The following is a 10,825-nucleotide window of genomic DNA, read 5'->3' as shown; positions in this document are numbered from 1 at the left end:
GCAGTTTTGAGCGCAGCCTCTATCTCCAGCCTCGATCTCAGTGCCCAGTCAGAGCACTTTCCAGCATCCCTCCCCAAGGACTCCAAGAATGCTGGGTACTCTGCACTGGTGTCTGGCCATAGGCCCTGGTGGTCCCACGTCGCTCCTACGGAATGAGCCTGGCAGGGTTTTATGGGATATAGCCCAGCTATCAGGCACTTACATACGAGCCCCAACCTCTGGCCTGGCTCTAGGGAAATGATACGGTACTTTTAATTGCACTTTTAATGGAGGTTTTTGAACTGCATTTAGTATTTATATATATATATATATATATATATATATATATATATATATATATATATATATATATATATTAAGGGTGTAACGATACTCGTATATTCCTATTGAACCATTCGGTACGAGACTTTCGTGTGCATTACAAACCGAAAGATTCGATTCAGACTAACATCTAAAAAGATAAAAGAGAATAAGTACAAAATATAATGTTTTCAGTGCAGCAACCCTCAACATGGCATCCTAAATGACGTGGCAGACAACATGCTGCCTTCCTCGCTGTCATGTTAAACAGTAGAACATTGCTTTTGAACTCAGAATATCACTTTATTAAAGCATGCACTCATTAGCAATCCTGCTGCCTTCTGTGTCAGCCTGCTCGTGCTGGCTCCGCCCCCGTTGCCCCAGCAACCCTGGACCGACACAAAAGAGCCAATCTCAATACCCTGTTCACATATCACCACACCCGCCCACCTCCAAACGCTACTCCAGTCAGGTACGCGCTACACCAGCTCGCAAAATGGCTAGTAACGTTACAGTAATCCCAGACATCCTAAGTCTCCCAGAAGCGGATGCCCACAAACGAATGATAATCTTCCGGAAATCGTGCGTCTATGGCGACCTGCCGTTCCTTAAATACGTCGCACAACCCTCTCCACCGCATCCCTCCCAGCTCTTCAGGTACGTTGGGCACAACTCATCCCCGCCGCTCAGGTACATCGCATGCACACGCCTCCACCGCTTTTCAGACACGTCGCACACCATCGCCGCCACCAAGAGAATGGTGGACAAAAACATTTGCTATGACAGTACGCTATTTTAGCGGTAATATTTGAGCATATCAACTCATTTACACTGACATCACGGAATCAGTAACGAACTAGAACAGCATTCAGACAAGCAATTCCTACAGATTCGAACAGGACAAAACAAATTACAGAGGCGATCTGTACATTTATAGCTGTGGATATGAGAGACCTTAATCAGTAGTGGAAATTTCGGGTTTTAAGAAAATGTTAAATGTAATAGATCCCGTTGCATTATTCCGTCATAAGCCCATTTCAGTCAGATAATTTCTGCTTTCAGATCCACTAAAATGGTAGGCGACAGTCAAATCAAGCATATCTGTGCTGTCTGAAGAAAAGGTGGACACTCATCTTTCTGAAAATAAAAAAATACTTAAAAATTGATTGAAACTGAGTTCCTATAAAAACTAAATTATTCTTTTCTTTTTATTTGTTTAACTACTACAATATTATATTTGTTTTTTATAGAAAGCTTTTTGGTTTTGAGTATAAAGAAGGATTTGTTTTATTTGCTGCTAAGCAGAAACCCTGAAAGTATAGCTCTATCACTGTTTAATGTAAAAAAACAAAAAAACTAAACAAGATCATACTTTTAAGATGTTAGTTTTAATACTTTAAAAAATTCAAATCAGAGAAATCCTCTGGATTTTTTTTTTTTTTTTTTTTTTTTGCTGTATCGAAAACATACCGAACCGTGACACCACTGTGTCGTATCTTTCTGTTGTATTTTTCTTTTTAAAATATTTATCAAATGATGTTTAACAGAGCAAGGAAATTTTCACAGTGTCTCTGATAATATTTTTTTATTTTGGAAAAAGTCTTATTTGTTTTATTTCGGCTATAATAAAAGCTGTTTTTAATTTTTTAAACCCTGTTTTAAGGTCAAAATGATTAGCCCCTTTAAGCTATATATTTTTTTCGATAATCTACAGAACAAACCATTGTTATACAATAACTTACCTAATTAACCTAACCTGACTAGACAACCTAATTAACCTAATTAAGCCTTTAACTGTCACTTTAAGCTGTCTAGAAGTGTCTTGAAAAATATATATTAAAATATTATTTACTGTCATCATGGCAAAGATAAAATAAATCCATTATTAGAAATGAGTTATTAAAACTATTTAGAATTGTGTTGAAAAAAAATCTTCTCTCCGCTAAACAGAAATTGGGGAAAAAAATAAACAAGGGGGCTTAGAATTCTGACTTCAACTGTGTGTGTGTGTATGTAACAGCCTAAAATAGACATAACTGTACAGAAAAGATAAAAAATGTGAGAGGTTTAAATAATAAATAGTTCCCAACACTAATAATAATTTCAAATTTCTGAAATTATCAGACAATAGTACATTTAAAATATAACTGTCAAATTAGCTTGATTTTGCTTCTGCTTGAGGTGGCTCAATGTTTACAATCATTCATCCATTATTAAAATGTCTATAAAAGTAGTAAAAAGCAGTATCAGTTCACTTATATTTGGCAGTAGTATCAGAACTCAGTGTCTGGGATGCTTCTCTTTTTATACTCATTTCTCTCTTTGTATCACCTAAATACAAAGGCGGAAAACACTCTTTGCCAAATGATGGGCAACCCCAAGTATCCGCTGCTTTCCAAAGATGGAGATATCACAATTGGTGCACTTTTTGTAATTCATTCTGAAGTATCATTACCTTCATTTGAGTTCACACAAAAGCCTAATCTTCTATCATGCTCCAGGTACGTTATTGTGATTATTTTTAATGAAATACACACACGCACACACACACACACACACACACACACATATATATATAAATGGATGTTATTATTTGCTTTTAATTCAATTCCAAGTCATTTTCAGTTTTATTTAATTACTATTTACCATGTTGATGTCTTGTCTTTACAGTGTAAATATTAAAGATTTCAGGTTAGCTCAAACCATGATCTTTGCCATTGAAGAAATTAACAAAAACACAAATTTACTCCCAAATGTTTCTGTTGGCTATCAAATTTATGACACCTGTGGTTCACGATTCCATTCTATGAGTGCAACTATGGCATTGATGAATGGTCCAAAGAATGCAGAAGGAGATACATGCAATGGGCAGTCTTCTGTACATGCTATCATAGGATAAACTGAATCCTCCAACACAATAATTCTGTCTAGAACCACAGGTCCTTTCAAAATTCCAGTGGTAAGTAAGAAGTACAGTGGTAAGTAAGAAGTACAGAAATTATTTACAGATTAATTGCATTCACAGAAATTATTCATTTATTTTCAGATAAGTCCCACAGCCACATGTGAGTGTCTCAGTAAAAGGAAAGATTTTCCATCTTTTTTCAGAACTATTGCTAGTGATTACCACCAGAGCAGAGCACTTGCATACATAGTAAAGCACTTTGGCTGGACGTGGGTGGGAGCTGTTAACAGTGACAATGACTATGGAAACAATGGAATGGCCACATTTCAGAAAACAGCCAAAGAAGAGCAGATTTGTGTGGAGTACTCTGTAAAATTTATTAGAACAGAGACTGAAAAAATTAGAAATGTGGTAAATGTTATAAAAAAAGGCACAGCCAAGGTAATTGTTGCATTTCTCACTGGTTTTGAGATGAAAAGTCTACTTGAGCAGCTAAGTAGTCAGAACATTACAGGCCTCCAAATGATTGGTGTGGAGGCATGGATTACTTCAAAGACTTTAATAACGTCAAAAAGTTTTCATGTGCTAGGAGGGTCACTGGGGTTTGCAGTGAGCAAAATACAAATTGAAGGGTTTGCAGATTATGTTATGAAAGCATTCTGGGACACAGCTTTTCAAAGCTTTTCTAATGCTCAGTTAAATTACAGTCAATATCAGGATCTATTTTCAGTAAAAAACTACAATGAAGATGTGCCCGAACAAAGATTTCCAAGCTACGTCTACAAAGCAGTTTATGCTCTAGCCCATTCACTACACAGTCTACTCAGGTGTAAAGAACAACAAGGTTGCGAGAAGGCCTTGACAGTACAGCCACATCAGGTGCGTGTGTGTGTCAGGTTCATGTGTGCTAAAATGCCACAGCGATAACAAACCGAAATGCTTTTTTTTTTTTTTTTTTTAGTTGGTTGAGGCTCTAAGAAAGGTGAATTTCACTGTAAAAATGGGAGATCAGGTGTGGTTTGACAGCACAGGTAGTGCAATAGCCCAATATGATGTAGTGAATTGGCAGAAGAACTCTGATGGTTCAGTCCAGTTTAAATCAGTGGGATACTATGATGCATCACTATCCCCTGACCAGCGCTTCGTGCTCAACACTGAACAAATAATCTGGGCTGGAGGACAACTGGAGGTAAATTGCAATAAGCTGTAGGTTTAATACAATACATTTAAACAGTGCCATAAATCAAGCAGTGGCATCCACAAACATTGGACATTTTTAAAGTACATGACAGAAAATGCTTAAATTTGTATGCTGATTAAAAGTTATAAGTGAATGTGATATTTAGCATTACAAGTAAATTATGTGAAATAATAAATATAATTATAATTACATTCAACATAAAATAATTTTCTAAAAAAGGCCTTTCAAACAAATGCTTTGTTCTGGAGACATACAGTGTAAGACGTACCAATTATAATATGTTCATTCATTCGTTTTTCGTAAATATACATAAATGTGTATAATATACATTTTCATGTAGAAGCCAAGGTCTGTGTGCAGTGAGAGCTGTCCTCCAGGCACCAGGAAGGCTTCACAGAAAGGAAGACCTGTCTGCTGTTATGACTGTATTCCATGTGCAGATGGAGAAATCAGTAATGAGACAGGTAATCTTCTGCCCATCTCACATTTTCAAAGAAAACTGTCTAGCTGTTCATTTTGTGGTGTTCTGCTGTTGCTCAGGGCACAGTTTCTAATAAGAGGAGTTTAAATAATAATAAAACATGTTATTCTTATCTGCCATTACTTTAAACACAACTTTCTTTCCAGATTCAAATAACTGCAAGCAGTGCCCTGGGGAATACTGGTCTAATGCTAACAAAAATAAATGTGTGTTAAAGGCTGTAGAGTTTTTGTCTTTCACAGAAGTTATGGGTATAATGTTAGTCTTTTTCTCACTGTTTGGAGCAGGATTAACTGTGCTGGTGGCAATTCTCTTTTACAGCAAGAAGGACACTCCCATAGTAAAAGCCAACAACTCAGAGTTGAGCTTCCTGCTGCTCTTATCACTGACTCTGTGTTTCCTCTGTTCAATTACTTTTATTGGTAGGCCCACTCAGTGGTCCTGTATGTTGCGTCACACAGCATTTGGAATCACTTTTGTCCTCTGTATATCCTGTATTCTAGGGAAAACAATAGTGGTGCTAATGGCCTTCAAAGCTACACTTCCAGGAAGTAATGTCATGAAATGGTTTGGCCCTGCACAACAGCGACTCAGTGTTCTTGCTTTTACACTTATACAGGGTCTTATTTGTGTGATTTGGCTTGCAAAGTGTCCTCCATTCCCATACAAAAATATGAAATATTTTCATGAACAGATCATTCTTGAATGCAGTCTTGGCTCTACTATAGGTTTCTGGGCTGTTCTAGGTTATATTGGCCTACTGGCTGCGTTGTGCTTCATTCTGGCTTTTTTAGCTCGCACACTACCTGATAATTTCAATGAGGCCAAATTCATCACCTTCAGTATGCTCATATTCTGTGCTGTATGGATCACGTTTATTCCAGCTTATGCCAGTTCTCCTGGAAAATTGACAGTAGCTGTAGAGATATTTGCCATTTTAGCCTCAAGCTTTGGTTTACTTTTTTGTATATTTGCACCTAAATGTTATATTATTCTGCTTCAGCCTGAACAAAATACAAGGCAACAGATGATGGGAAAAACACCATCTAAACTTTAATATTGTATTATATATATTTCAATAATGGCAATAATGGTAAAAAGCGATTAATAATAATAGTAATTAAAAAAAAACTTTAAGGTTTGAGAAAGCTAAAATGAACTTGGTTTGCTGTGCCATCTCACTTATTCTGTCACTCATTTTTGCTTTTAGTTCATTTATTTTTATTATTATTATTATTACTTGCCCAGATGCTGGGTTGTCAAGGATCTTGAGAAACATTCAAAATGGCACTAATAGTGTCACAATATTAAATGACCTCAAAAACAATGGTTACAGGCGGAATACTGTATAAATGTATATAATCTAGTTCCAAATGAACAATAATATACAGTTTTATTCAAAAGTTTTTAGAAATTTTACATTCACAGAACGTCCCCGTCTGTGTTAAGGATGATGTCTAGGTCATGATTTTGAGTTCTTTAAAGGTGTGGAGGACGTTATTTGTGGGATCTTTACAGAACATTCAGAACTTTCTCAAAATGTTTAAGATACCATGCTTTTTTGGAAAATGTGACGTTCTCACAATGTTCTCATAATTTCCCCGTTGGTGTTAAGGACGTTGTTTAGTAATGTTCCCAGAACATTCTGAGAAGGTCACGATGTTGAGTTCTTTAAAGGTGTGGAGGACGTTATTTGGGGGACCTTTACAGAACATTCAGAACGTTCTCAGAATGTTTAGGGGACCATACTTTATTGGAAAATGTAACATTCTCAGAACGTTCTCATAACATCCCTGTTGGTGTTAAGGCCGTTGTCTAGAAACATTCCCAGAACGTTCTGAGAAGGTGTGGAATTCTTCAAAGGTGTGGGGGGTGTTATTTTGGGGACCTTCTCAGAACATTCAGGATTTTCTCAGGACGTTTAGGGGACTACTATTATAGGATCCCTCTAGGCCTCTATACACTACATTCCCATAACGTTTTCAAAATCTTCAGGGGACCAACTTAGTCTTTTTTCTTGTCCTGAATGCTAGAGACAGAGAGAGCTCAATCAATAAAATGTTATTAAAATTGGCTTTATTGGCAGAAAACATAAAGCATTTGTCAAACAGTTTAATTTTTAATGTGCTTTGTCTGTGTGTGTGCATGTCTTAACGTCCAGTTGTCTTTCTGCTGCCTGAAACAAAGCATAAATAACAATATTTACAAATAAGTTCACTTACTTTGTATTAGATTTTTTTTTTTACTTTCAGGTGTATACAGTGGAACTTGAGTCTTATAAAATATTTCAAAATGTATATATTTTGAATTGAAATCTATGTCAATCTCCATATCTACATCCGACTTATCTTTTTTTTTTAAAGAACTGCCACTCAAATATCTTTTGCTCATCACTGTCTGGCAGTAAGTCAAAAATTTACTAAAAGAAAAGAAAAAGACAAAATATGACAGAATATGAGTTGTGTATCATGCCTGTACAAAATAAAATATTTCAATTTTAAGAGTGAATTAAGGTGTAAAGTATCGGCAACAGTCTACACATAAATATTTTTTATGTGAATTTTAAAATGTAATTTATGACTGTAATTTAAAGCTGAATTTTCAGCATCATTACTCAAATCTTCAGGGCTCTATTTTAACGATTTAGGCGCAAAGTCTAAAGGTCATGGTGCAAAAGCATTAAGTGTGTGTCCGAATCCATATATTGCTACAGTATTTATTAGCAATACACGAAACACTAAAAGGTTATGATAAATTCTATAATAAATACTTGTGTTTTTGAGTGTTAGATATACTGCCTATGTTTTAGGCTAGTATTATTTACAATTTGTTAATGAATGCTTCAGCATACTGTAGTATTAAGAATAGTGAACTGATAAAATGAAATACAAAGTGTAGTTTTACTACAGTAAAGTGTGGTGAATTGTAGTATAGTATACCCTATATTGTAAAAAAAAAACTACAGCACTGGGTAATTTGTTTATATTACGCTTGTGTTACCATAGAAACTAGTATTAGCACAAGTGATTAATTGAAGTACTTTACTGTAGAACTGTTCAAAACACTACATGACAGGGAAAATGTCCTCCACAATCTCATCAGCAATGTGGAAGACAACAGAGACCTGTTCAATTTATTTTAGTTGCCATGATAAAATGGGATTGATAGTGAGATTTTTTTGAGGAGTGAATAGTTCAGTAGGCTATAATACCTCATCAAGTTTTCCCCTATTTTTATCGGTTACATTTCTGCTTGCATTCGTTATATTTTTGTTTAAATGTTGTTTTATTTGATTAGTATGGTGCACCTTTTGGATGTTTAATAAATGTTTTTTAAAAATGTATTCTTTGCATTCAACTTCTTTTCTCTGTGTCTTAAGTGTTTGAAATTGGAAATATTTCATCATATAACAAACAACAAAAAAGGTTATAGTGGATTAGATAAAAAATTTTATATGTAAGTCTATTTTAGTATTTTGGTTATTGTTAATAAATAGTGTACAAATATAAATTATATCAAAAAGCATGAAAGGAAGAGGGAACACAAGACACAAATTGTGAGTCTGCATATAATCTCACTGAGCGAGTAGTGTACTGTGAGCGCACAAGAAATATTGTGCGTGAGCAGTGCATATTTGAGAGAGCATGAGAAAATTTGCACGCCAGCAGCGTATATTTGAGAGCTCACAAGCAGTTTTGTCCACAGAGGAAATCGGTGCACGAGCATTATATTGAGAAAGCTATGTTCATCATGCTCACTTTGTGCATGACAGTTTTGTGTTGTGAACCTGAATTTAAAGTGAATAGAATAATGGCAAGATTAAGAAAAAAATGCATCTCGTCATGGCATTGGAGTTTACATATAGGCCTGTTGTGTCTAATATGAAAATAGCCAAGCTATTCACAGATATTGCCAGATAATCACTTTACGTTTACCATACTTTCAACAGACTTTGATCATTTGTGATTCTGGCTCTTATCCTTTCTTGCATTGTCTTGAGTCTTCACGTTGCCAAATATATACTATATTGTTAGTAGCCTGGATAGGTCACCGTCATTCTGCTACATCATATCGCTTTCTACTGGATGTAAAATGCTCTGCAGTACATTTAGTCATTTTAGAATGTTAAGTTCTAATTCTGTAGTTGTTTTGGTGAAAGTAACTAAAAAGTAATATAAGAGTAATGTAACATATTACAATTTTGAGACAGTAATATTGTAAGGTAAGGGATTACTTTTAAATCACAGTAATAAGTAATCTGTAATGTATTACAGTTTGGAAGTAACTTGCACAACACTGTTTATATTGATGTAGAAAATAATAATTTTTGTAATATTTTAACCCTTTATTTCGTTTTAATTTGTAAAGATATTTGTGTATTGCTGTACATCCTTTGTGTATTAAGCAATGTGTAGGCAAGGCGCACAACTGACACATTCTGCCCTGCTTTCAGATGTTCTTTAACACAGTCTATTTTATTTCCTCAAAATAGCAACGCAACAACAATGCACCTTAACACTCCGGTCTTTTCTAGACCAGAACACCCAAGAGTCCACACAGTGTTGCAAATGGATTTGCTATTTAAACAACGTGATGCAAAATGGGAAAATGGGTTGCGCTGGTCTGAAAATAGCAACACATTGCAGCAAACACGTCTTGCGCCTTATTGCACCAGGTGTATATTAGGGCCCTCAGTGTCACTTGATTCTTCAGAAATCATTCTTAAGATGATGATTTACAAATAAAACATAATGCATTTCAGAAACATTATTTGATCAGCAGCAAAATATGAATACAATATTGCATTTCTAAAAAATCATGTGAATACTGATGCTGTAAGTTCAGCTTTGATAACAACAATGTAATGTTTTTTTAAAACCACTCACTTATGTTTGGATGTCAAAACCTTCTTGGTCACTGCAATAGAGTCATGTTATGATAATATAGGGATTTGTTATAAAAAAAACTAACATTAATTGATTTAATAATTTTTTCTTGTCTTACCCATGTTTCCTCCATCTCTATGATCAGCTAGCTCCCTTCAGGTATTTAGTAATCTCTTCTATTCTGTTGTGGGGGTAATTGTGTCAGTCCTGAAATCACAAGCACTTTTTAAAATACGTTACTATGTACTAACATTCCTGCTGAAAAAAACCCCAGCTTAAAACAGTCTAAGAATGGTTGACTGGTTTAAGCTGTATTCACAAGGCGTTTTAACTCATGACAGTACAGAGTACAGAGACCACGAGCACTGGCTATTAGAATTAGTGCTGCGGGATGAAGTTTGCTTTCACTTTTATATGGCCATAAAAACACACCTTTTTGCATTTTAGCTTGTGATGTCAGGAAGGTTCTCTTTGTAACGTTATTATGTGACCATAGAATGACCAAAACAGAATGTTCTCCTTATGTCATCTTGGAAACGTTTTTCTATGACTAAAGGGGGACCATGTAAAAACATTATGTTAATGTCAGAAAGGTTCTCTTTGTAACGGTATTATGTGACCATAGAATGACCAAAACAGAACGTCCCCTTAAAGTCATATTGGGAAAATTATTTTATGACTAAAAGAGAACGTTTTAAGAACATCCTAAACGTTCTGTAAAGGTTCTGGACTTTCATTGTCCTTAAAGGAACTTTTAGGGAACGTTACGCAACGTTACTCCTACCTGGGTACCATTCGATCCTATCTGAGCGACAGATGTGCTGATTGGTGCTGCACTGGTGTCATCAATTCTGTAAAATATAGAAAATGTAAATGGTGTGGACCATGATGCTGCAGCACAAATTTATTCCACTTGAATTACTCAAAGCGCAGCCAAAGAAGTTGCCACACTTCTGTTTGAATAGGCTCATACCCCCTCAGGCAGTAGCAATTCATAACTTCAACCAACCAATGTGACAATCATTTATTTAAAAGAGGCAACCCTAGCCTAG

General features: G+C 35.5%; 1 pseudogene; it reads left to right on the top strand.

Moving 5' to 3' along the window:
• The first annotated feature begins 2,592 nt into the window (after nucleotides 1–2,592).
• On the top strand, nucleotides 2,593–5,944 carry LOC130245659 (extracellular calcium-sensing receptor-like; annotated as a pseudogene).
• The last annotated feature ends 4,881 nt before the right edge of the window (nucleotides 5,945–10,825 follow it).

Source organism: Danio aesculapii, chromosome 18, assembly GCF_903798145.1.
Source record: "Danio aesculapii chromosome 18, fDanAes4.1, whole genome shotgun sequence".
Taxonomy (NCBI): Eukaryota; Metazoa; Chordata; class Actinopteri; order Cypriniformes; family Danionidae; genus Danio; species Danio aesculapii.
The sequence above is the reverse complement of the archived record's forward strand: the minus strand, read 5'-3'. Positions and strand labels throughout refer to the sequence as shown.